We start from the raw sequence: 25,659 nt of genomic DNA on the forward strand, positions 1-25,659 counted from the left end.
TGATAACAATTCGTTAAAGTATTTGGGGAATTATATCTAGTACTCTCTATATATTATAAATTGAATATTTATAAAAGGATATTTTATTCCCAAAAAGAAATCTTGTAATCAATACATTCAATGACTAACTGGGGGATAAAGAAAGGTATGTTAAAAAGTGCTCATGGCCATGTGTGGTGGCTTACGCCTGTAATCCCAGCACTTCGGGAGGCTGAGGTGAGCAGATTGCTTGAGCTCAGGAGTTTGAGACCAGCCTGGGCAACATAGTGAAACCCCATCTTCACAAAAAATACAAAAATTATCTAGGGGTTGAAGGGGTGGCCTGCCCCTCCACACCTGTGGGTGTTTCTCGTTAGGTGGAACGAGAGACTTGAGAAAAGAAATAAGACACAGAGACAAAGTATAGAGAAAGAAAAGCGGGGGCCCAGGGGACCGGCGCTCAGCTTACAGAGGACCCACGCCGGCACCGGCCTCTGAGTTCCCTTAGTATTTATAGATAATGATCTTTACCATCTTAAAGATAAGGGAGTGGCAGGACAATAGGATCATTTTTAGGGAGGAAATTAGCAGTAAGACATAAGAACAAGGATCTCTGTGACATGAATAAGTTTAAAGGAAAATCCCGTGCCTTGAGATAAACCTTTTAGCAACGTTGTTTCATCCTATCACATGGGGATAAACCTTGGACAATACCTAGCTTTTCTAGGAACAAAGTCACACCCTGCACGCCCAAAATCCATTAAACCACAGCACATGTCTCTTGCAAGGACAAGGTTAGGGGTAGGGTCAGAGATTAACAGCATCTCAAATACAGAACAAAATGGAGTCTCTTATGTCTACTTCTTTCTATATAGACACAGTAACAGGCTGATCTCTTTCTTTTCCCCACATTTCCCCCTTTTCTTTTCAACAAAACCACCATTGTCATCATGACACCGAGATTACATACTTCACAAAGTAACAGAATATCACAAAGCAAGTGGAGGCAGGATGAGATCGCAGGATGGTGTTAAAATTAAAATTTTTGGGCATGCATAGCCATGGATAACATTTTATCAGAAAACAGGGTTTGAGAGCAGACAACCTGTCTGACCAAAATTTATTAGGTGGGAATTTCCTCGTCCTAATAAGCCTGGGAGCGCTACAGGAGGCCGGGGCTTATTTCATCCTTCGGCTTCAACCGTAAAAGGCGGCACGCCTCCAAGGGGGTCGTTTATAGGCCTACCCTCAGAGCGCATTCTCTTTCTCAGGGATGTTCCTTGCTGAGAAAAAGAATTCAGCGATATTTCTCCTATTTGCATAATGAAAAGAGAAGAAATATGGCTCTGTTCCGTCCGGCTCACCGGCGGCCAGTTCAAGGTTGCCTCCCTTGTTCCCTGAACATTGCTGTTATCTTATTCTTTTTCCAAGATGCCCAGATTTCATATTGTTCAAACACATATGCTCCACAAACAATTTGTGCAGTTAAGGCAATCATCACAGGGTCCTGAGGTGACATATATCCTCCTCAGTTTACAAAGAAGATGATAGAATTAAAAGATTAAAGTAAAGACATAAGAAATTACAAAAGTATTAATTTTGGAGAACTAATAAATGTCCATGAAATCTTCACATTTTATGTTTTTCTGCCGTGGCTTCAGCCAGTCCCTGCGTTCAAGGTCCCTGACTTCCCGCAACGTTCTCCCTCCCTTTTCCTCTATATAAATGTGCCATGGTGATGAAGGCTTGTTCGTCAGTCAATGGTGCTCGATTGCGGTGTTTCCGTCTCCGTGGAGGCGCTTTTCTTTGCATCTCCAATGGGTTCATTGTAGAACTTCAAATGTTTAGTGGGTATCCAAACAGGAAGCTGATTTGCTCCTGGTGAAACACAAGCAAAACCTCTTCCCCAGGTTATCACCTTCCCTATTTCCCATGTCTTATTTTTGTTGTCTTTCCACCAAATCAGTTTTCCTTCATGTGGACTGTTCTTTTTACCAGTAAGATGTTGTTCTGCAGAAGTAGTAGTCTGATTTCTATAAATGTTTAAAAAATTTAAAGTATAGAGTGCTAGATTAAGCTGCATCTGAGGAGTGGTATACTCCTTACTGTCTCCCCCTTTTTTTTGTTTAACTAACTGAGTTTTGAGTGTTCTATTAGTTCTTTCAACTATGGCCTGTCCTTGGGAATTATAAGGAATTCCTGTTGTATGTGTAATATTCCACTGATTTAAGAATTTTTGGAAAGCTTTACTACAATAACCTGGTCCATTGTCAGTTTTAATTTTTTCTGGAACTCCCATTACAGCAAAACAAGATAATAAATGTTTTTTAACATGGGAAGTACTTTCTCCTGTCTGGCATGTTGCCCATATGAAATGTGAGTAAGTATCAACTGTTACATGAACATATGATAATTTTCCTTGAATAATGGCCTTACACACAGGTCTGCTCTTAGAGACCTGACTTGCCCAATATGCAGCCTTTCCTGTCTGATCAGTGCTTCCGAACCCTCCTGTTCTTTTTATCTCACTGTTTCCAACTTTAATATAAGGTAGGAGTAATAATTGAGCAATCCTGTCTCCTGGACTGGCACTCCAAGGAACTGAGGAACTAATAACCAATTGAATTTCGCCTTTAAAGTCTGAATCAACCACACCAGTATGAATTTGAACTCCTTTTAGATTTAAACTTGATCTTCCTAAGATTAGTCCTACAGTCCCCTCAGGCAATGGGCCATATACCCCTGTGGGGATTTTTCGAGGAGGCTCCCCTGGAAGCAGAGAGACTGCTTGTATGGCGCATAAATCTACTGCTGCACTGCCGTTTGTGGTGGGGGATAATTGCTGTATTGTGATAACTGGCTTATTCCCTGAGACACTTGTGGCAGTGGGGGTTGTTGTTCCTGAAAACCCTGAGGAACAAAGGGCTGAATTTGGAATGCCCCAGTTTGTTGCGGGGCCTGAGGCTGGCCCCTCCTCTCGTTTCCCGACAGTGGTTGCCCATTTTTATCAAATTTAGAACGACATTGATTACCCCAATGTTTTCCCTTTTTACATCTTGGACATAGGCCAGGTGGCTCTTTATCTGTTCTTGTAGTAGTTTGAGTAGTTACATTTTGTTTATTTGAGACTAGGCAATTCTTTTTTAGATGATCAATTTGACCACAATTATAACATCTTCCCCCAAATGTTCTAACCTGTCCTCCTAAAGCAACTCCTGTGATTGCTTGAGCCATAAGCATAGCTTTATGCATAGCTCCTCCAATTCCATCGCAGGCCTTAACGTACTCTGAGATTACATCTGATCCTGCGGGAACCCTTCCTTTTAATGGTTTAATGGCTGATTGACAATCAGGATTGGCGTTTTCATATGCCATCAACTCCACTATGACCTTACGGGCATTCTCATCGGTAATTGACTTTTGAGCAGCATCTTGAAGTCTTGCTACAAAATCAGGGTAGGGCTCTTTAGAGCCTTGTCTTATTGTATTAAAGGAGGGGCAGGCGGTTCCTGGGTCTTGGATTTTCTCCCAGGCCCTAAGGCAGATAGCCCTGATTTGCTCAATGGCCTCATTTGGCATTATTACTTGTTGGTCAACAGTGCTCCAATTTTGACCTATTCCTAATAGTTGATCTGCATCTATGTCAATTGGAGGATTGGCAGTCCTATTTTTTCGGACCTGTACTTGTGCCCCATCAATCCACCAAGTCTTAAATTGTAAAAACTGAGAGGGTGAGAGTGAGGATTTTGCCAGAATCTCCCAATCATAAGGAATGAGTCTATGTCCATGAGCAATGGAATCTAATAATGTTCTCATGTAAGGAGAGTTGGGTCCATACTGTTTTACTCCCTCTTTCATTTCTTTTAGCATTTTTATAGAAAAAGACTTATATCTGGCTTCAGCTACGGGAAGCTCTCCCTCTTGGGCCCCTTCTCCAGGTGGTCTTGCTTCTAATATTACTGGGAATTGCCACGCCTCAATATCTCCTTGTTTTCTTGCCTCATCAATAATTTTATGTAACGCACTACCCTGTGTACTAGGCGGTGCTGTAGGATTAAGTCTCATGGTGGGCGGTTGAGGATATGGCACCCTGCCCTGTGGCGCTGGAAATGTTCCTGGCTGTCCACACAGATTTTCTGGGGGCAACCGATACTGCAGTTCGGCTGGCAGCCAGTATTGATAGGCTACTGGCGGCTGGGTCTTATCTTCTACCGGCTGATATTGTGGACACTGCATTTGGAATGGCATTGCCATGACAGAAACTCTATCTTTTTCTATTTGATCTTCTTTTGGAGTTTGTACTTGTTTAACCTGCATTTGAGGTTGTAAAGTTACAGGCATTTGAGCTGCTGGAAGAGGAGTTGGCCATCGTGGTTTAGACTCTGATGGCTCTGCTAATTCTGGATTTTTTTCTTCTAATTTTAACGTTTCAGGATATACTACCTCCTGTAATTGATTATTGTCAACATTTTGCGTTGACCGAGCCATAGCCGGCTCTGATACACATTCACAGTGTGAACTTTCCTTTCCTTTCCGGGATTCTATCCCTGCCTCTTTTTCACAATCTACTGCACAGCTTTTAGGGACATCAGAAATTGGAACGCTATCTTCTTCTGTTTGAAATGGTTCTAAAGCTACTTTAATAATGACCCAATCATTCCATACTGTGAGCGGAATGATTTTGCCTTCCCTGCTTGCTTGTTTTAATTCTTTGCCAATTTTTTCCCAATCTTTTAGATCTAAAGTTCCCTGTTCTGGAAACCATGGACAAAACTGCTCTATTGTTTGAAATAGCGTAATTAGATTTTTGGTAGAGACTTTAACTCCCCCTCTTTTTAAGAGAATTTTAATAAAGCTGCGATAAGAGGCATATTTACTCTTAGTTTGCCCCATTGTTACCCTAGGTTCTTCCGAGCGCACAAGCTTACCGCAAGGCTAACTGTAGACGTACTCGGGAGTCTCTCGTCGACTTGTCCTCAATGACCACGCTCCAGCGTACCTTCACCTTAGAGAAAAGCTTCCACGTTGGGCACCAGATGAAGGGGTGGCCTGCCCCTCCACACCTGTGGGTGTTTCTCGTTAGGTGGAACGAGAGACTTGAGAAAAGAAATAAGACACAGAGACAAAGTATAGAGAAAGAAAAGCGGGGGCCCAGGGGACCGGCGCTCAGCTTACAGAGGACCCACGCCGCCGGCACCGGCCTCTGAGTTCCCTTAGTATTTATAGATAATGATCTTTACCATCTTAAAGATAAGGGAGTGGCAGGACAATAGGATCATTTTTAGGGAGGAAATTAGCAGTAAGACATAAGAACAAGGATCTCTGTGACATGAATAAGTTTAAAGGAAAATCCCGTGCCTTGAGATAAACCTTTTAGCAACGTTGTTTCATCCTATCACATGGGGATAAACCTTGGACAATACCTAGCTTTTCTAGGAACAAAGTCACACCCTGCACGCCCAAAATCCATTAAACCACAGCACATGTCTCTTGCAAGGACAAGGTTAGGGGTAGGGTCACAGATTAACAGCATCTCAAATACAGAACAAAATGGAGTCTCTTATGTCTACTTCTTTCTATATAGACACAGTAACAGGCTGATCTCTTTCTTTTCCCCACAGGGTGATGGCCTATGCCTGTAGTCCCAGCTACTTCGGAGGGTGAGGTAGGAGGATCGCTTGAGCCTGGGAGGTAGAGGCTGTAGTGAGCTGAGATCATGCCACTGCACTCCAGCCTGGGTGACAGAGTGAGACCTTGTCTCAAAAAAAAGGGCTCATTATTGCATAAATAATATCAAATATATTATTATAAAGCAAAGGTGATAGAGTAACCAAGAGTAACATTCGCAGAGGTCTCTTACATTAATAGCTCTGAAACTTCTAAAAATTAAAAAATTGTCAAATAAAATTTTACAAATGTACAGTATTTATTTGAAAATCAAATCAATTATTCATTATTAATTTCAGCTGCTTTAGATGTCTATAATTTGAAGAAAAATATTAGTTTATGAATAATATATGTTATAGCATCTAAAATTAATCATCTGTAGTTTGGGATCAATGTATCTATTCCCACAAATGAGAATGTGCTAGAATTTAGTGAAATAAACAAACAAACAAAAAATCAAGCAAATGTATATAGGTGGTTGATGAGTTGTGCAAGGAATTTAATTGGCATTCAAGAGGGTTTTAACTTGGATCTATTGTGAAGATAGAATATAAATAATACGATGAAGTCACCTATTTTGATCATTTTATTGTGTTATGGGATGAGTAAAAGGGATTGATGATCAAGAAGTAAGTCATTAAAGGCCAAAAGAAGGATGGAAACCACATATGAAAGTTGGGAAGGATTGCTATATCCAAGCACAGCATAAATGTTGAGTTAGAATTCACATCCACTCATCAGGAGCCTGCCACACTCAGGTGTCCTTTATTGGCACAGACTCATTTAAGTACAGAAAGAAATAATTTTGCACAAAGAAGGCAGAAAAATGTCTAGGAATCAGATGATGCTTTATAAAAGAGAGCTAAGAATCAGGCTAGCTACAAATAGGGCATATGTAAATGAAAACTGGGATGCCATGGTGTGATGGCAAGCTCTCCTGATAACACGGAGCTCGTCCCAGCAATGGTGTTAGGCTTGCTTCGCTAGCGTCAGGGAACATGATCATATCTCTATAGTTAGATTTTGAGAGATGGAAGAAAATCAGGATTCCTCAGCTTATAGATGACAAGAAGAACTTGAAAAGTTTTGATGGAAAGATCCAAAAATTATTCATGGACTTGGAAAACAAAACAAAACAGATTCCCAGAGGAGGAAATAATTGTTTAGCCTTAAGAAAAAGGACTGAAGAGATAGTAATGTACAATAAGTACCTCATATATCTCTATCTCAGTTTTATATACTATATATACACTTTATATGCACAAATTTTTACGACATATATACACACTATATATATATATGTACACACACAATATGAATTATTTATATATGAATATAAAGATGGGGGTAAAACCTCCCACCTTTATTTTGAGACTGATTAGATGTTACATTAAACTGGAAAATAGTGGAATCTCTTCTTTCCATTTGTGTGTTGAAAAATAGGACAAATTCCTATTTATTTGATGTTGACATGGATATGTCCTGGAGCAATAGAAGGGCAGGGGTGGCCCTTTACATGCTCTCTACCTCTCTCAACCTATAATTCTCTGGTTATACATTCCTTTTATTAGACCAAGTTAATAAAATTGTCCATGAACAAAACCAAGCTTTCCTCCTTGAATAGATTGACTCAAAGTATTGAGAAATGTAACTGCAAACCCAATTTTCCTCTTGGTTCCTTTAAGGAAATATAAAAAAAAAAAAATCAATATCAAGAAGATTGGTCTTCTGACCAGTGAAAAACACCTCAATTAATTGCATGTGAAAAGCAGCTTTTTTTTTTTTTTTTTTTTTTTTTTTTTTTTCTGTCAGCTGCTAGTGATCATCCTGAAATGCCTGCCTGTCATTTGGCCCTGGGAGTATTAGCATGTGACAGTGGAACTTCAGCGCCCCTGTTTTCCCCAATACGGAAGCACACAGAAATCACTTCTCCAAGTCAGAGGAAAAAAGGAAAATGAAACTCACATTAGTGAAGCCAATTCTGACCTTATGAAGCATCTACAGGTCTATTTCCTGGGCTAGTGCAAGGAAGTGTTCCCATTTGAACTTAACACATGAAAAAATGAAGGCACAGAGAATGAACGAGATTATGTATGGGAACACGTAGCTTTCCACCTCCAAAACTTATACTCTTTACTGCTACCTAAATCTGCCATGCTGATTAATTACCACAGATCCTACAAAACATAAGGCACCTTGATGACTAATGTGTGATTACTTTATGTTTTATGGAAAGTGCTGGCGGCATTGATATCTGCTTTGCCATTTACCATATCAGCCAAGACATGTAGTCATTATAATTTGTTATTGTAGCCTGATTCCCCCGCCAAGTTATTGCTGGGTAACAGTGTATCCTTTGTAGATAAACTTATCTTCCTGTCTCCCCCAGAAAAATCCCTGATTTTACTAGGCTTGTTTAGCAAACTTCCTACTTTTAAAATATAAGTGCTGAACCATTCATCATCGGCGTAAAGAACAATTCTACATGATGTGAAATTACATAATAATGTGTAGATTTCAAGCTTTGAGCAATCAGAAAGTTAACAAGAGAGCTTGTCAAAAAAATAGTACATAGATCAACATTTGAGGTATAAGAAAAACACATATTACAAGGGGAAGAGTCCCTAAAATAAGGTAACAATTAATCACTGTTATAGCATAGGTATGATTATAGAAATATAAAGATTATCATATAAATAATTCATTTTTCCTAAGAATTTTTGAATCATTGTATCTTGGTTTTACCAAGATTCTATTTTATATAGTTTCCCCCTTTTCTGCTTCACCTCAGACAGCAAATTTTTTTGAGTTATTCTCAAAATTGATGACAATTAAAACCTCTTGTTCAATTAAAAATAAATTGTCTATAGACTAAGATTTATTCCCAAAATCATAGATATCAAAGAAAGCATTGAAGTAAGTTTTCTTTTAATTAAAGTTTGGCGTTTTGATTTTTGTCCTTAGACATTCTAAACTACGTGTATTATTTTGAAAAACATAGGAGTCAACAAAAGCCACTTTCCTCTAGAGTTTGTGGGAATTTTCATTAGAGTCTCTTGAAGTACAGAAATCTTGTTTGTCCTTCATCAGGGTCTCCAAGTGGTGGACTGTGAAAGCCAAAATAAAATGTGACTTGTTGCACCCGTGCCCAACAGAGATAGCAGCACACTACCACGTGCATCCTGTTGGTAAAAGCCCAGCGGCTGGATGAATAACATGTGGGCATGCAGGGAATAACTTGTTTTCTTAGATAAAGGAAATTGACATAAATAAGGATGCATTTAAAACCTCTAACCAATCTTAGGTGAGAAAATTTGAGGGCTGCATTTTTTCAAAGTCTTGGTGAGATAATATACACAAAGGAGTAGCAAAATTCTCCAATATTTATCATTAGCTCAGGGTCAAACTGTCCTATTTTTATTCAAAATGAGGAAGAAAGAGATACTGGGATCGTGGAAAAGTGTAGGGTGGAGAGTCAGAAAGAGAGAGGTTTTGTTTGGAGAAACTGTTATTAACATAATTTAAGATCTATTATTTTTCAATAACTATTCTCCCCCATGACAAATAGGATAGTTTAGATTCATTCTTTATGGTTAATTCTCTCTACAGTTCTGAAAGGAAGTGTTATTATTCCCACTTCACAGGTGAGCCATCTGAGGTTTAGCTCGATTTAATATCTTGCTCAAGGTCACCCAGCCAGCTCATGCCAGAGTCAGATTTTGGCCTAGGTCTTCCAGACTGCTAGCTCTGGGGACTTTCCTCCAGCATCCCACAGTGTTGCACTTAAAGTGGGCATCTCCCAGCAATATAGAAAATTAAGGCTTATGAGCTATAATTTCTTTAAATGGTAAGTTCCAGTATTATCTCCAAAGTTTATAACTTATTTCACTTAAGAATTCAAGACACTTCAATTGAATTTTAATAATTTCGAATTTACTGGGCAAGAACCAGGTTGAATGGTTCAATTACTAGCTGACAAAATATCCAGTAGAATGAGTTTTATCATATATATTGCAATGACATATGAGTTATATACTTTTTTATTTTTATTTTTTATTTTTTAGACAGAGTCTCACTCTGTCACCCAGGCTGGATTGCAGTGGTGTGATCTCAGCTCACTGCAATCTCCACCTCCCAGGTTCAAGCGACTCTCCTGCCTCAGCCTCCCGAGTAGCTGGGACTGCAGGCAGGCATCACCATGCCCGGCTAATTTTTGTATTTTTAGTAGAGACAGGGTTTCACCACCTTGGTCAGGCTGGCCTCAAACTCCTGACCTCGGGTGATCCGCCTATCTCTGCCTCCCAATGTGCTGGGATTACAGGTGTAAGTCACCACGCCTGGCTGAATTATAATTATATACAATATATTACATAATATAGAACATATGATATTTAATATATACACGGGTATTCAAAGGGTATATACCCTTTGTATAAAGTATATCCTTTTAAAAATTATAAACAAAATCATTTCATTTTTATTAGTCTTATTAATAACATTTTAGAAAAGCACTTTCTACTATTTAAGAAGAACTGTCATATGGTTTCTATGTGTACACATTTGGGAATCATTTCTTACACTTTTTTCCTTCAGACTGTCCATTTTCTCTTTAAAATTTCTTAATAAGATCCTCAGTGCTGTATATGATGCATACTTATAATTCAAAAAATAACTTCTAATCTCATTAAGAATAGCTCATGTTAATTAATTGTATATATTATAAAAAAGACAAAAATAATTATAGAAAAGAAATAATCACCTATAAACACATCATTTTAAAAAATCTTCTAATATATTTGGTGGAAATGATCCCAATCTCAAGTTTTTTTTGCTCTTCTTAAATATACATGTATTTTATTATATGGCTGTTAATTGAGATATGTTAACCTGCTGTAACAAATACTCCCCCTTAGTGTCTTAAAAAAGAATCACATTATTGGAACCTCACACAACAATCTGAATGAAGGTGGGTGTTTCAGGTTTTCAAGGGTCTCTGTTCCACACAGTCTTTCAGGGATCCAGGTGATGAAGATCTTGTCATTCAATGTGAGTTTGTCAGACTTGCTCTATCCTTGATATTTTAGTCCTCTGTCTGGTTAGAAAGTGGAAAAGGAGAATGTAGAAGACAAGATTCAATCTCACTGCCCTGGGCTAGAAGGGACATATATGCCTCTTGCTCTTATTTCATTTAAATAAACTCAGAGCCACAGCCACATTTCACTGCAAGACAAGTTGAGGAGTGCTGGACAGTCTGTCCCATCTATAAGTCTAATTTCCTACTGAAAAGGGGATGAGGGTCGGACGTGGTGGCTCATGCCTGTAATCCCATCATTTTGGGAAGCCAAGGCAGGTGGATCACCAGGTCAGGAGTTTGAGACCAGCCTGGCCAACATTCATCGTCTCTACTAAAAATACAAAAATTAGATCAGTGCGGTGGCAGGTTCCTTTAGTCCTAGCTACTCAGGAGGCTGAGGCAGGAGAATCGTTTGAACCTGGGAGGTGGAGGTTGCAGTGAGCTGAGATCACACCATTGCACCCCAGACTGGGTAAAAGGGCTTGACTCTGTCTTGCAAAAAAAGAAAAAAAAAAAAAAAGGAGTTGAGACCTTCTGATGGATACAGCAAAGTTTCCACCACTGGCAACTTGGTCATATTTTCACTGTTGAGTAATGTTCTGTAACCTACAAAAACCAGTTCATTGATAGAAACATAACCAGTACAGTATAAATTAAAAACACTTTATTTTACTAGCATTTTTACCTCTCTCTGATGTATCTTCTTCTTTTCCATTATCACACTGACAGGTTCCTTTCCAGCTGACAAAGCTTTTAAGCCAGTTGCAAATTTCAGGCACTAACAAATGGTCTCTTTTAAAATGGTGTTTTAAAGGCAAGACCAATCTAATATGAAACAAAACCATCAATGTCATATTCAATTTAAAGCATGTGTGACCTTCCTACTTCTCTCTCTTTCCCCTTCACCTTGTGTAACTAAGTTTTGTCTATTTTATTAGTCTCAAAAAGCAGTTTTTCTGTATTGATAAGAAAAGTACTCTTTTATGGTTATTCATTTTGTTAATGTCTGTTTTTGTTTTCATTAATTCCTACTGTTCCCATTCTTAGTAATTGTTTTATTGCTCTTTTTCAATTTCTTAGCTTGAAAATCTATTTCATACTTTGCATACTCATTAATTTCTTTACGGCCAGGCGCGGTGGCTCAAGCCTGTAATCCCAGCACTTTGGGAGGCCGAGACGGGCGGATCACGAGGTCAGGAGATCGAGACCATCCTGGCTAACACAGTGAAACCCCGTCTCTACTAAAAATACAAAAAACTAGCCGGGCGAGGTGGCAGGCGCCTGTAGTCCCAGCTACTCGGGAGGCTGAGGCAGGAGAATGGCGTAAACCCGGGAGAGGGAGCTTGCAGTGAGCTGAGATCCGGCCACTGCACTCCAGCCCCAGCGGCAGAGCGAGACTCTGTCTCAAAAAAAAAAAAAAAAAAAAAAAAAATTTCTTTACGAATGCATTCACAACTATAATTTTTCCTTTAAACTCCAGGTTCATCACAGTTTCAAAAAGCTATTGTCATTCCTTCATATATACATGTACACACACATACACACACACACATATATATAGATTGTTTGTTTTTAATTTCTGGTTTTATTGCACTTTGGTGCAATATTATTTCTCTAAAATTTATTATGCTTAGTAAACAAGGCCTGTATTATATCAATGATTGGGAACTTTGAGCCCTTGGAGATCAGAAAACTTTAATATTCTACCCTAATACTGAAATTACATTTCAAGTATGGAATTCTAATCCAAGTTATTTCTCTTAGAGATTTCAAAATGTTTTTATTGTCTTCTCATATATGTTGCTACATTTCTGAATTCTAATGCTCATTTGGTGCATTTACATTATTGTGCTTCATCTTTTTTTCTAGAAGTTGAAAAGTTGAAAAGATTTGTATTTTATACATGGTTTTCTGAAATTCAATTACATATGCCTACTGGATCTTTTTTTTTAAAGTACTTTCTAATAAAAACTGAGAGTCCTTTGAAATTTCTGCCTTCTCTTCCCCTCTAGATCCTTCCTTATTACTTCTCTTCACCCCGCTTGTTCTCTGTACCCTCTATTCCCTCTTCTGAGCAGCACAGGAAATGAATGTTAGAATCTGTGAATCTGTTCATGATGCTTCTTAACATTTCCTTCTTACTTTGTCCTTATCCTCTCAGGTCACCTTCTGGAAGAATTCCTCACCGGAATCTTCTGGTCAGCTAATTTTTTCTTCAATTGTGTCCATTATGTTATTCAGCTGATGTGTTGCACTTTTAATTTGCATGAGCAAGTTTTTAATTCTCACACTTCTTATTCACACGAGATCCGCCTTCAATGTCTCTGAAGGTCCAGCATGTGGACTTCTCATGGCTGCCATCTGGTTGTTCAGTTATCTGTGTTTCATGGGTGGGCGTCCTCCCCTCAGTTCTCAGGGTTGTTAGTTCTCAGTCTGCCCACCACGTTAGAATTTGGCTGTCATCTGTATGAGAAGGCCTGTTGCCTCCATTTGTAGGCTTCCTAGGAAAGGGAAGGAGGGCTTCTGGGTCCTTGGTTGTTTCCATGAGAGTAGGAGAGGCCTAGATCTGCTGTGAGCCGTGCCATCTTGGCGACATACCATAATCCCTTCCAGCCTGGGGCCCTCTAACCATTCGAGGCACTTCCCTGCTTTCAGACCCAAGCTCTCACACTATGCAGATAGTCCCTTTACAGCAACCTGGCCCAACAAGGTATGCAGCTGGCAGGCTGTGGAGCATGGGCAGGAGCAGCTGGAAGCCCCTTCTGGTGTCACTTCCCAGGTTTCCAGGGCCCCTCCTGCCACCGCCTCTAATTAAGGTGTGATTTTGTGCTTTTCCCACAATTTCATAAATTTTTAGTTTTCTATTTCAACACGATTGATGTCTACCTTAATACCTTTCAAGGATTTCTCACAGTTTTTAGAGCCAGTGGATGCTTTCTTGTTTTCCTTCTGGTTTTGGATATTTTAAAAAAACTTTCAATCATTTCTAGAAACGTGGAGTATGAGAAACTCCACTGTGGTATTGATATCCCTAACTGTGTTAGACAAAAGGAACCTGAACAAGTAAAATAGCCAGGGGACAAGGCAAACTTGGGGAGTCCATGCCCTGGCTTTATTCATATTGAGATTTCTTGACTCTTGGAACGTAGCTGTTGTTCACATGAAAAGAAAGCATTAAGGTTAGCCAAAGAAGGTTTAAGATTTGACATTTCAAATGCATAGCAAATTTATGAAAAGAAGAATATTCAGGGATAATGCAATTTCAACTGATTAAAAAGAATCAGTGCAAGGTCAAGAAGAATCCATCTCCATCTGCCACATTTGAGCTGATAATCAACGTAGCACATATTAATTGAATATCCATCCACACATGTACAACACACTGAATCAGTTATAAAAGATAGGAAGTAAAATGTGTAATGCTATAAAGGCGTGTGAAGTTTAAGGCATCAAATACTGCATTGGCTTGGGTGATGCTAGATACTCTATCAAGCAGACTCCAAACTGTACAATGCTTAATCACAGTAAGACTTTATTTGTCATTCACATGACAGTCCAAAGCTGGCCCGTGAGGGTTGTCATTTCCTGTGTTCATGTCGGGATTTTGGTTGAGAGAGGTCTGCCATGTTCCATGTAAGGCTTTTATGGTGGTTTCGTTGTCTACATTCCAATCTACTAGAAGGGTAAAGAGTATGACTAGCATCTGTGGGAAGTTTTGGGGACCAGGACTGAGACATGGAAGTGGCACAAACCACTTCGGTTCCAACTATGCTACCTAGAACCTCATCACAAAGCCAGACCTAACTGCAAGGGAGGCTGGGAGATACTGTCTAAATGTGTGCTCTAGAAGAAAATGAGGACAAGGATTCTGTGAACACAGGCAGTCATGGCCACAAGTTGCTTTGAATAAAATGAAATAGTCCAATAAGGTTGTCCTCAAGGATAAACTGAAGTTTGTTGGACAATAGTGCCATGTCAACAACAACAAAAACCCTAGTAAGTATAAGCCTACATGACTGGATCTAAGAGAAAGTCTGCTACCTGGTCTGAATGCCAAAACATGACTCTCACCTTTAAGCTTATTCCACCTTTTCCAAAGAAACAGTCTCTTCAGAATCATCAGGCACCCAAGCAAAGATAAGGAAGTGATAAGTTGAAGGTGGGAGCCTGTGTTCAAAAATGAACTCCAATAACCGTGCTGCCGTAACAACAGCAACAACAATAATTATTCTCTCACAGTTCTGGGGGCTGGAAGTCCAAAGTTGAGGTGTTGTCAGGGCCATGCTTCCTCTGAAGCCTCTAGGAGAGGATCTTTTCTTGCCTTTGCGTCTTCCAGTAGCCACAGATTGTTCACTTCAGTCTCCACCTGCACCCCACATGCTATCTTCCCTGTGTACCTGTGTCTTACAGTATTCTCCTGCATGTGTATATGTGTGTGTCTACATGTTCTTCTTAGAAGGACATGGGTCATGTTGCATTAAGGCCCATTTTAATAGTTTTATCCTTAACTTTATGACAACTGCAAAGATGTCACATTCACAGGCACTGGGGCTTAGGTCTTTGACACATCTTTTTGGGGGGGGACACAATTCAATCCGTAACAGAGTGCAGTAAAGGGAACTCTGCTTTGCCAAGCAGAAGTGTGGGTGATGGACCTGAGACCTTTCGTCTTGCTCCGGTACCAGTGAGCGACTCCTTTAGCTGATAAATTTCCACAATGAAAAGTCAAGCTGTCTCAGGAGAAACCTGCCTCTGTAAGTCTGATAAGATCTGCAGTCTTCTTTTATTTCACTGAGCAGTGGTTTGTAGTTCTCCTTGAAGAGGTCCTTTACATCCCTTGTAAGCTGGATTCCTAGGTATTTTATTCTCTTTGAAGCAATTGTGAATGGAAGTTCATTCATGATTTGGCTGTCTGTCTGTTACTGGTGTATACGAATGCTTGTGATTTTTGCACATTGATTTTGTATCCTGAGACTTTGCTGAAGTTGCTTATCAGCTTAAGGAGATTTTGGGCTGAGACAATGGGGTTTTCTAAATATACAATCATGTCATCTGCAAACAGGGACAATTTGACTTCTTTTCCTAACTGAATACCCTTGATTTCTTTCTCTTGCCTGATTGCCCTAGCCAGAACTTCCAACACTATGTTGAATAGGAGTGGTGAGAGAGGGCATCCCTGTCTTGTGCCAGTTTTCAAAGGGAATTTTTCCAGTTTTTGCCCATTCAGTATGATATTGGCTGTGGGTTTGTCATAGATAGCTCTTATTATTTTGAGGTACGTTCCATCAATACCGAATTTATTGAGCGTTTTTAGCATGAAGGGCTGTTGAATTTTGTCAAAAGCCTTTTTTGCATCTATTGAGATAATCATGTGGTTCTTGTCTTTGGTTCTGTTTATATGCTGGATTATGTTTATTGATTTGCGAATGTTGAACAGCCTTGCATCCCAGGGATGAAGCCCACTTGATCATGGTGGATAAGCTTTTTGATGTGCTGCTGGATTCAGTTTGCCAGTATTTTATTGAGGATTTTTGCATCGATGTTCATCAGGGATATTGGTCTAAAATTCTCTTTTTTTGTTGTGTCTCTGCCAGGCTTTGGTATCAGGATGATGTTGGCCTCATAAAATGAGTTAGGGAGGATTCCCTCTTTTTCTATTGATTGGAATAGTTTCAGAAGGAATGGTACCAGCTCCTCCTTGTACCTCTGGTAGAATTCAGCTGTGAATCCATCTGGTCCTGGACACAAACAAATGGAAGAACATACCATGCTCATGGATAGGAAGAATCAATATCATGAAAATGGCCATACTGCCCAAGGTTATTTATAGATTCAATGCCATCCCCATCAAGCTACCAATGAGTTTCTTCACAGAATTGGAAAAAACTGCTTTAAAGTTCATATGGAACCAAAAAAGAGCCCGCATCTCCAAGACAATCCTAAGTCAAAAGAACAAAGCTGGAGGCATCACGCTACCTGATTTCAAACTATACTACAAGGCTACAGTAACCAAAACAGCATGGTACTGGTACCAAAACAGAGACATGGACCAATGGAACAGAACAGAGTCCTCAGAAATAATACCACACATCTACAGCCATCTGATCTTTGACAAACCTGAGAGAAACAAGAAATGGGGAAAGGATTCCCTATTTAATAAATGGTGCTGGGAAAATTGGCTAGCCATAAGTAGAAAGCTGAAACTGGATCCTTTCCTTACTCCTTATACGAAAATTAATTCAAGATGGATTAGAGACTTAAATGTTAGACCTAATACCATAAAAACCCTAGAGGAAAACCTACGTAGTACCATTCAGGACATAGGCATGGGAAAAGACTTCATGTCTAAAACACCAAAAGCAATGGCAGCAAAAGCCAAAATTGACAAATGGGATCTCATTAAACTAAAGAGCTTCTGCACAGCTAAAGAAACTACCATCAGAGTGAACAGGCAACCTACAGAATGGGAGAAAATTTTTGCAATCTACTCATCTGACAAAGGGCTAATATCCAGAACCTACAAAGAACTCAAACAAATTTACAAGAAAAAAAAATAAACAACCCCATCAAAAAGTGGGCAAAGGATATGAATAGACACTTCTCAAAAGAAGACATTCATACAGCCAACAGACACATGAAAAAATGCTCATCATCACTGGCCATCAGAGAAATGCAAATCAAAACCACAATGAGATACCATCTCACACCAGTTAGAATGGCGATCATTAAAAAGTCAGGAAACAACAGGTGCTGGAGAGGATGTGGAGAAATAGGAACACTTTTACACTGTTGGTGGGATTGTAAACTAGTTCAACCATTATGGAAAACAGTATGGCGATTCCTCAAGGATCTAGAACTAGATGTACCATATGACCCAGCCATCCCATTACTGGGTATATACCCAAAGGATTATAAATCATGCTGCTGTAAAGACACATGCACACGTATGTTTATTGCAGCACTATTCACAATAGCAAAGACTTGGAATCAACCCAAATGTCCATCAGTGACAGATTGGATTAAGAAAATGTGGCACATACACACCATGGAATACTATGCAGCCATCAAAAAGGATGAGTTTGTGTCCTTTGTAGGGACATGGATGCAGCTGGAAACCATCATTCTTAGCAAACTATCACAAGAACAGAAAACCAAACACCGCATGTTCTCACTCATAGGTGGGCACTAAACAATGAGATCACTTGGACTCGGGAAGGGGAAACATCACACACCGGGGCCTATCATGGGGAGGGGGGAGGGGGAAGGGATTGCATTGGGAGTTATACCTGATGTAAATGACGAGTTGATGGGTGCTGATGAGTTGATGGGTGCAGCACAGCAACATGGCACAAGTATACATATGTAACAAACCTGCACGTTATGCACATGTACCCTAGAACTTAAAGTATAATAATAATAAAAAATAAAAAGATCTGCAGTCTTTCTTCTGTCTCCTAATTTGCCATAAAATGGCCTAAGAATATCCCTTGCTACTTTGCATGATCAATAAATGTGATTTTATAAGGAGAATGTACAAAACTACAGCCTCTTTTCTCCTGGGACTTTTCTTCCTTCCTTCACTATTCTTGTCTAATTGCATCACTAGGATACAGACAAGATCTTTAGCTTTTGACTCAGCTACGACCGGCCAATTCTGGCTGCTGCTACCCCAGCAACTGTGGTCTCTGCCTCTAAATCTGCCAAGTCAAACAGCAGTCAGTGCAGCCTTCGTCTGGGCTCAGTGTTTTATGGGTGTGAGAGCACCATAAGGAAGCTGAGCTGCAGCCAGAAGAGGAATTATCGCACGATTGACATTTTATCTGTGGGGCATTGAGTTATTCTAATGGACGTCATTAAATTTCTCTTCTCTTCATTCCCAACTTTTCAGGGAAGAGCACCTTCGGATCTGAGAATTATTTCTTCAAGTCATGTGGTTGCAAAGAGAGCAGACGCGTTATTTTTACAGCCCTGACACCCAGCCCCCAACAACTGAAACTGGAAATATGCAAAATGCCTTTGACTCACCCATTGAATTGCTTGGTGGGGCGACGGGGACTTGCTATCCTAGTGCTGGGAGATGGGATTCTGTTGTTATGCCTGATCCACTGTACACACACCTTATGGTTCAGGTTTTTGGTGGAAAACACATCAACTAAGATAGTCATTTAAATGTCAACTAATTTACTTTTTAATATTTCTCTGAGAAAATATTTAATATTTAATAGAAAATAGAAAATAGAAAAAATATACAGAAAAATAGAAAATACAAAATATTTAATATTCCTCTTTAATAACAGGAGGAAAACATCTTTAATTGTTTAAAGAAACACCCTCACTAAATTGTTTTGGCAAAAAGAAAAAAAGTACATTATAAAGAATTTAAACAGTGAAGAAAAGTACCAAAATAGCAAAAGAAAATATGACTCTAAATCCCATCATCAGGGAAAACCAATCATTAATATTAAGTAAACATTATTTAATGTTTCTGTCCATATATACAAATGTAGATAGGGGATACATGAATAGTTAGACAAACAAATAAATAAGCTTTTATAATTATTTCTCTATGCCTTTACCAACATTATACTTCATTGAATTAATATAATTTTATAGTATGTCTTAACACTTGTTGTCGATTTTTCAAAATACCCATTGTTATTCTGGGATGTTTATTCTTCTGTAAGAATTTTATAATTTGACTTTTGGAGTTAATGACGGCATGTTATTGAGATTTCCCATTTATTAACTTTACTGGTCCTGTGTTCGGTTCTTTTATCCTTTGGCAAAGTTTTGTAGTGTCATCTATTAAGTGCTTGTACATATTTTGTTTGTTGGTTCATTCTTAAATATATTATCATTGCTATTGTGAATATTTGTTCCCAAATAGTTTCTGCTGTTATTGATGTTTATATGTTCATCTTATAGACTCATCTTGCTCTTTTCATCTGTTAGCTCTCTCAGTTGTAGACTATTTTCAACAGTCTACAATTATGACACATTGGGTTCTTCTGTTTCACTCCTTACATCCTCTTTTTCAGTCATATTATATATTATATCACATATTACTCAAATGTTTAATACTAGTGAAGACAGAGAATATAATACTCTTTACTTAATGGGAATTCTCCTATTTACAAATGGTTTTTGCATGTGTTTTGATTAAGTAATTCTCGTCTTCTACTTTGCTAAAGTTCTACATTTGTTAAAAATCAAAAGGGAGTTTTGAATTTTATTCTAGTGTTTACAACCGACATGTTCATTTGGTTGATGTTCTTTCATTCATTGTTGTAGTGAATTATAATTGATAGGCTTCCCACTGTTATGCCACTCTGTGTTTAGGAGACAAATCCTAGTGTGTCTTGAAGACATTTTTCATAATTATACTGCTGAATCTCCCATTTAAATTTAGACTTTTTGTATCTATTTCATGGTATATATGGTATGTAATTTTCTTACTCAGTTCTTATTCAGAAATGTTATCAAGGTTATATTAGCCTCATAAAAGGAACTTTTGCTCTACTTTGTGGAACAGTCAGCGTAAGGGAGGACTCATGCAATAAAGATTTACTCACACACAGCCAGGAACCTTCTGGCCCTGGTATCATTTGGGGGTAAGAGAGATTAAATGTTTTGCTCTCTATTCCAAATGTTTTTAAATGATGATTAGGTTATCAAGGTAATCACATCGTCTTGAATCTATTTAGTTATCTTTTAGCTTTATAGAAATTATCCATTTAGTCTTTAGTTATCTATATTGTACGATTCTATTATCTATGCTTTCAGATGTATTGGCATCATGTTACTAAATTATGGTTTTCACACTTTCCCCTCCAGGTGCAGCTGTGACCTTCCATGCATTCCTAACATTATTCATTTGTTAATGTTCATTTGTTAATGTAGTAGGAGAAAGCCTACTACCTGGTCTGAATGCCAAAACGTGACTCTCACCTTTAAACTTATTCCACCTTCTCCACAGAACAGTCTCTTTAAAGTCATGAGGCACCCAAGCAAAGATAAGGATGTGATAAGTTGAAGGTGGGAGCCTGTGTTCAAAAATGAACTCCCATAACTGTGCTGCCATAACAACAGCAACAACAATAATTATCTTCTCACAGTTTTTGTCTTTTTCTTGACTACCTTTGTTAGTGTGTGTCTATTTTATAGTATTTTCAAAACACTAGATTTTTGGTTTTAAATATTTCTGTTTTCTACTTCTGTGCTTTTTATGTTACTCATTCTGTTTATATCTATTTCTTTCCTTCTATTACCTTTGGATTTAATTTGCTGTCCTTCTTCTCATTTTTTCAGTGGGAATGTTGATAACATTGATTTACAATCTTTCTTGTTTCATAATCATGCAATATTTAAGTCTTTAAATTTCCCTCTAATCACGCCTTTAATTTTGAGCCATATTTTGGTATGTAGTGGCTTACTGTCATTCAGTTTAAAATGCTTCTTTAACCTTCTATTGTAATTTTGGTGGGGACATTAGATATTTAGAAGCATAGTGCTTAATTTCCAAGAGTGAAGATACCCTAGTTATCTTTTTTGTTATATTTAATTTAACTTCAATGGCGTTAAATAACATGGTTCTAGATTATTCCACTTGAGTCTGAAAACATGTGAATTCAATCCTTAAAAATTTACTAATACTTCCTTTATGGCTCAGCGTATGTACAGTTTTGGCAAATCATTTGCATGCACATGAAAAGGTTGTATTCTAGAGATGTTGGGTAAAAGTCTATATACATTGTCAATCAGATCGAATCTGTTAATCTTGTTCAAAATTTTAACATTATATTAACTTTTTCTGCTTATTATTTCAGGTGGGTTAAAAGCATTTTTCTTCTTATTCTATCAGGTGGTTTTGCTTATCTTTTTATTTCTGGTAAATTTTGCTTCTTATGTTTTTGAAATATAAGCATATGCAGTTCTTATGTATTTTTAATTACTAAACTTTTATCATTGTGAAATATCCCCTTTATTTCTAGTAAGGCTTGTTGTTTTAAAGTCCATTGTGTTTCACGAGTGGAGTTACACCATCTTGCTGTCTGTAAATTGTATCTTTTTTCATCATTTTTCTGAGTTTCTTTTGTTGTGTCTCTATAAATTGCATTTAATTGGCATGCTTTTTTTCTAATGTGTGTATCATATTTTCAAGGTTTATCCATGTGTAACTTGTACCAGAACTTCATTCTTTTTTACTGTCAAATATTTCATTTACCCATTCATCAGTTGATTACTATTATTACTATTTGCATAACATATATTTTTCCATGATTTTGCTTTCATCCTATTTGAATTAAAATATGGCTACTCTAGACAGCATTAATTGGCTCTTACTTTTTTCATCCAATCTGACATTATAATCCCTGCCTTTTGATTTACTTATTTTATCCATTCACATTTAATGTTATTATTAATATTGTTGAATTTATGTCTGCCATCCTACATTTTGTTTTCTATACATCAGGTCTTTTTTTTTTCTCTAGTTTACCCTTACCACCGTCTTTTGAATTAAGTGACTATTTTAAGGCAACAATGTAATTCTCTTGATAATCTTTTCACTATTTTTTGTGAGTTAATTTCTTCCTGATTGTTCTAGGGATGATACTATGCATATTAACTTGCCAAAATTAACTTCAGATTTATACTAACTTAATTGCAGGAAAATATATAAATGTTATGTATATGCCTACTATTTCTTTTCTTTTTCAGTGTTATTACTACTATGTCTATTATATCTATAGGTGTTACAATTGTGACAGAACACTATTACAGCTCCTGCTGCATAATTTCATGTCTTTTAAATAAGGTTAGGGAAGAAAAAAGAGAAAAGCTGTACTTAAAGAGTTGTTAAATAAATGAGCCAAAGATAGCTCTTGTATGTTGTCCCTGTGGTGTTTACTTCATCATGGCAGCCTGAGACATTTAATGGAAAATTTTCTTTTACACAGGTTTTAATTATAGCCCAAGGAAGCAAAAATGTGGGCATTTACGGCCTTCCTTTTCTGACTAACCCACAAAACTATTCCCAACACCAGCTTGTAATAGATAAGCCCTGGGCAATAAAAATCCCAAACCATTGCTGCCTTGGATTTCTCTGACCTGGAGACCCTCCCTCTCCTCATCCTGCTGAGCAATAGCCTCTAGATAGGTGAGCACTCTCCCCAGTTCCCCACTCCTGCAGGAATCCCTGTGTACTCCTCCCCTCCTGGGCTGTGGCTCTCTGACATTGTGTCTAGAAGACCTCAGGCTCTGAGGGATTTTCCTCTCCCAGGCAATCCTATCAAAGCAGCACCAGAATAAAGCTTGTTGTGCTTTACTGCCACCTCGTGTTCATATATTTTTTCTTGCTAGGCCCCAAATCCCTCAAACTCACTGTAAGAGTTTTCATATTAGACTTCATATTTACCTTTGTGGCTTTCTCCGTTGTTTTCTTTCATTTTCAAGTTACTGTTTGGTATCATTTCTTCACCCCAATATAGCTTTGGTCCCAACCACATCCTTGACCAAATATATTTCTATAGGTTATAAGCTCAATAATATTGCTCTTGTATGTTAGTTAAGAGAAGAAAGCATAAAAAATAGGCAATCATGCCACCTTTTATAAGTACATGATGGCCTTTGCTAATGATCTGTGTTTTTATGTTGCGGGGAGGGATGTGAATTGCTAGTCACTTACTTTCAGTCTGAAGCTCAAATGCCATAGAATCTCACTGTTCTTGGTGAGAATTAATAGATTTTCTTGAATAAGTGTTCCTTCATTTGTTATATGCCCTTAGGATAATTCCCAAGGGCATTCCAAAGAGAGAGAGAGAGAGAGCGACACACACACACACACACATTATATATAAAACTATACATATCAAAATTCATGGTGGTTGCTTGTTTCTATAGATCTCTTTACTCTGCCATTCCAGAGTCATTCTCTCATCTTTGTCTAATTTTATTTATTTATTGTTTTTATTGTTTTTTTTTTGAGTCAGAATCTCGCTCTGTTGCCCACGCTGGAGTGCAGTGGTGCAATCTCGGCTCACTGCAAGCTCTGCCTCCCGGGGTCACGCCATTCTCCTGCCTCAGCCTCCCCAAGTAGCTGGGACTACAGGTGCGTGCCACCACGCCCGGCTAATTTTTGTACTTTTAGTAGAGACAGGGTTTCGCTGTGTTAGCCAGGATGGTGTTGATCTCCTGACCTCATGATCTGCCCGCCTCAGCTTCCCAAAGTGCTGGGATTACAGGCATGAGCCACCACACCTGGCCATCTTTGTCTAATTTTAAAGTTATTCTTGTTGTTTTATTTTTTTACCTGATAAACCCTTTGTACCTAAGTGTGGTTTTTGTTGCATTTATCCTCTGTGAGGTTCATGTATTCCTTTTTGCTTTTCCTGCCTGGGCTTGCATCCACTGTCTCGCCATCTTCAGCCTAGATAATTTATTTCTAATTTGTCTTCAAGTTCATTAATTCTCTCCTCAACTAAATCTACTCTTGCTTTAACATTATCTGTTAAGCTCTTTTTAGTCATTCTATTTTTTAATTTTGGAATTTTCATTTTTTTGTATTCCCAAATTATCTAATTCTCCATTTTGTTTTTAAAAATTCATTTATTAACATTGTGATTTTAACATCTGCATATAGCTACATTAACTGGATTTATTTTATTTTTTCTGTTTTCTGTCTTTGTCCTTTGGTTTTCATTAATTTTGTTTTTTGGATATCTGATTTTCTGTGATTGTCATATATTAGTTGTAGAGATAATTTTAAGCTTTAGATTATCTTATATTTCTCCAAAGCATTCCCTTTGCAACTGGCAGGAAACTAGGCGAGTATCATTATCAGTCTCAGAGCACTTAACCCCAACTAAATACTGATACAAAAAAAATGTGAGCTTCAGTCCACACAAGAGCTGACCGTTTCCCATTTAATCCTTGATCCCACACAGAGAATTTCAAGACCCTAAGCCAAAGCTAGTGTGTTTTCCGGGACTTCCACTTCTTGGTAGTCTTACCCCTCTTGTCTTGAGTCTTTCTGTGGGTCTTGGGCCTGAAATTTCTCTGTACTTGGTAGCTCTTCAGTGCCTTTAGACACATTTTGTTTTATTTTGTTCAATTTTCCCTTTTTCTTTTCCAGTGAGAGAAAACCATTTCCAGTGTGCCATTACTAAAAATTAAACTTCATAAATGTTTTTGGTGATCACCACTTAAATATCTCTTAAGTAAAAGCCACAGGGATAATACTAACGTATAACCCATTAAGTATTTTTAATAAGGTAGTATTTAATGAATTCTAGGTATAGTATTTTCTGATTCTCTAAATAAATATAGGACTAGAGCCTAAAATTCTGTAGATACTGATATCTCACATTTCTCCTAGATTACCACTCCCTAATAGCTTACTTATACTTTCGTTAAAAGTACTTTTAAAAATCTACAAAATGCCAATTCAAAATTCACCACTTTAGTGTACTTGGAATACAGATACCCCAAGATTTTATCGCATGAAGAAATTGTTTTGTCTGGAAACTTCATGATTACCTGTTCCCAATCAGAGGCATTAACTTTATAAATTACATGAACACTTCTCATCATTCTGATAAGTGTATATTAGAAATACAGATATCTGCCCTGCAGAAACGAACTCTGTTATATGAGTGCAGATAACAAAGAATCATAACCTGGCAAGATGGCGTATCAGCAATGACTTATCCAAAGGAAGAAATACAGGAATTAAGGGAGCACCAAGACAAACATATCAGGAACAATAATGTGTGCGAATGCCTGGTGACACTGAAGAAGTGACACATTTTTTGATGAGCTGAAGTAATAATCATAAGTTATTAAGTACTCTAAAAGACTAAGTGAGAGTAGTATATCCTGTGATTACAGGATATAAAATCCATGCAGATGGAAAGAAACATTTTGGATATTGAGAATAAAAT

General features: G+C 38.0%; 1 pseudogene; it reads right to left on the minus strand.

The window, feature by feature from the left end:
* Positions 1–1,173: 1,173 nt before the first annotated feature.
* LOC126956054 (endogenous retrovirus group K member 8 Gag polyprotein-like) lies at positions 1,174–5,163 on the minus strand (annotated as a pseudogene).
* Between the last annotated feature and the right edge of the window lie 20,496 nt (positions 5,164–25,659).

Source organism: Macaca thibetana, chromosome 6 (genome assembly GCF_024542745.1).
Source record: "Macaca thibetana thibetana isolate TM-01 chromosome 6, ASM2454274v1, whole genome shotgun sequence".
NCBI lineage: Eukaryota > Metazoa > Chordata > Mammalia > Primates > Cercopithecidae > Macaca > Macaca thibetana.